The sequence below is a fragment of the Atractosteus spatula genome, chromosome 27, assembly GCF_055471065.1.
Source record: "Atractosteus spatula isolate fAtrSpa1 chromosome 27, fAtrSpa1.hap1, whole genome shotgun sequence".
Lineage (NCBI taxonomy): Eukaryota > Metazoa > Chordata > Actinopteri > Semionotiformes > Lepisosteidae > Atractosteus > Atractosteus spatula.
Genome location: NC_142732.1, coordinates 7032851 through 7035356, shown reverse-complemented (window position 1 = coordinate 7035356; position 2506 = coordinate 7032851).

Below are 2506 nucleotides of genomic sequence, written 5' to 3'. Positions count from 1 at the left end.
TTTTTTGAGTAACTTCTTGTGTAATCTTTGCTCAATAAAGATAATGGAATGTTGTTGCGAACTGGATATACAGTACTGTAACACTAGGTTTTCACGAGATGGTATATGATTTAGACCCTGCCTACTGAGATCTTTAGTAGGGCCATCTGTACGAGCATCTGTGTGACCATTTGTTCAGAAGAATCTAATGGGAAATGTAAGTGAGCAGCACTTTGTAAGCATCTATAAATGTTTGGTCCAGTCAGCACCTGCAGCTCACTGTGTGAGTTTATGTGAATGTTTATCTGATAGCCTGTGAACCTCCCACGTCCCCTGCCCTAGTTGGGAAACTTTCAAATAAAAAGGCTGTGCTAAAGATGGAGGAGGCAGTGCTTAAGGAAAGGGGGTTCTGTCCCTTTCTACTCTCATCTAAGAAGGGAAGGCTACTCAAGCTTCTCCTGGAATTTGTCCTTGGGGTGAGATGGAAGATGTATAATTCAACCCTTGCTCTTCATTGGCGCATCTGCAGTACTTTATTTAGTTCTTCCTGGTTCGCTCAAGGTTTTGTTAAATGCTTTTCGATGCGGTTCAGGCAGAGAAATGCTTCCTTCTCCAGTCTTTACTCAAGAAGAAACATCACACGGGGGATCAGCCTTTCTTTCCAACTCGCTGTTCGCTGCGCCTTTGTGAACAAAGGCATTCGTTATGTTCTCTTAACACGTCAGGCGCTTCGTTGTCGCGTCAAGTGCTGCTCCAGTTACTTGAACGATTCGACATTTAGAATTAGAGTGCAGATGGCAGAATGCTGAATTTTGCAGTGGGACAGTGCCGCGTCTCACCTTGTAGTGTGCTGGTACAGCAGGCATTCTAAGTATTGCATCAGTTCTGCTAATTATCAGTTCCAGGAGCTTGTAGCAGAGTTCTCCGGTACAGAGCTCTGAAAGGGCTGCAGGCTGATGAGGTTTGGGCCGGGCCCTCAATTTGATTATAGAGGTTAGGGATGGTCGTCTCCAGCCCTTGAGGGGCTGCAGGCTGCTTTGGGTTTCGTTCCGCCTCCGAATTATGCAATTGAATATGTAAAAGCAGTCTTTAACAATGGCTTTACTCTGGGGAATAATATTAGGCCCCTCCATGTTTTCAGTAATCAGTTGAAAGGGAAATAAAAGCGACTCGTATGCAGGGTTCGGGTTAATGTAAAGATTCCAGGGCCTCGGGTAATTTAATTCTGAGATGCATGCATTCATCAGCCAATTTTCCTAGATTCCATTTTATTTCCACTAGGTGTCGCTGTCCGTCTTCCATTACCAACATTCACCTGAGACGAGGTCGTTCGGCAGGCGCTCGATGTATTGAATCGCTCTTCGGAGCGCCCGAAGAGACAATAGCTGTAACAGGTAGATGTCAACCGTGCTCATAAGTTAATCAATAAGCGAAAAGAAAGGAGCTTAAAGGCGGGGGGTGGGGGTGGGGCAAATGGGGCAAAGGTGTGTACATTTGACCTGAACTGAACTCAAGAAATCCAGATCCAAACGACAGTAGGAAAATACAGGCATGGCTACCGAAGCAATCTGGAGATTTGCTGGTGGATAAAGGGGGATTAGTTACGCGTTCGCTATGCAGACTTGCGCTGCGAAAGTGCTGAAAACTCAGAAGTGTGCACGTTGTAATAGGAAGGAAGCGCTGAGTGAGAAAGGTTTGGGCAGATGGCCGCTGGCTCCGTCTCCCCTGCTCCATTAAGCAGGCAGCGAGGTGCGGACGCACCGGGGGATACAGCGCGGAGCCCGTGTCTGTGAGCGGTGGCCACTCTCGATCGCACTCCGGAGATGCTGTTAATTCCGGTTTGCTCGACTGAAACGATCTCGGGGAACAGTAATACCCAGGGCCTAATATACGATGACAACGACGATGATTAAGATTGTTTAGGTAGTTCTTGTAGCTATTAAAATTCCCCAAGAAGACTTATAATTAATAAAGTGTTTGTAAGCTGTTGTCCAGTTTAAGTTTTATAGCCACGCGGGCTTTTAATGGATGAGGAGTTTATGCGAGTAGCTAGCTGATACGAAACACGCCTGCGACTGGTGGGAATGGGCTCTGAAAGATGCACTGGGAGGTTGTGGGTTCAAATCCCATTCTGGGGCACAGCCAGTGTTCGTGTTAATAGGGCTCAGCGGCACCTGAGCCCGTAGCAGGGGGTGACGTCACCCCCTTGAATCCTGGATGGTGCAGAGTTCACTCGCCAGGTACCTTAATTATAAATCGCAGGGCATCGATTGGGTCACAGTGTAGTTAGAGAATTACCGTCCTCTGTTCCCTTGACTAGATATCACATCCATCGACTTGTTTTTTTAACCAATCTGAGCATGTTCCTAAGAGGCCACATTTCTAGTTATAATTCAGATATGACCCACGAAAGGTGGTACCACAATTATGTTTACTGTTATTAAAAGCGGACCCTGCTGCTTCCGGATGTTCATATCTCTGGGCCGATACCCGATACCCCTTCCTCGTCAGTCCGACCTTCGCTTCA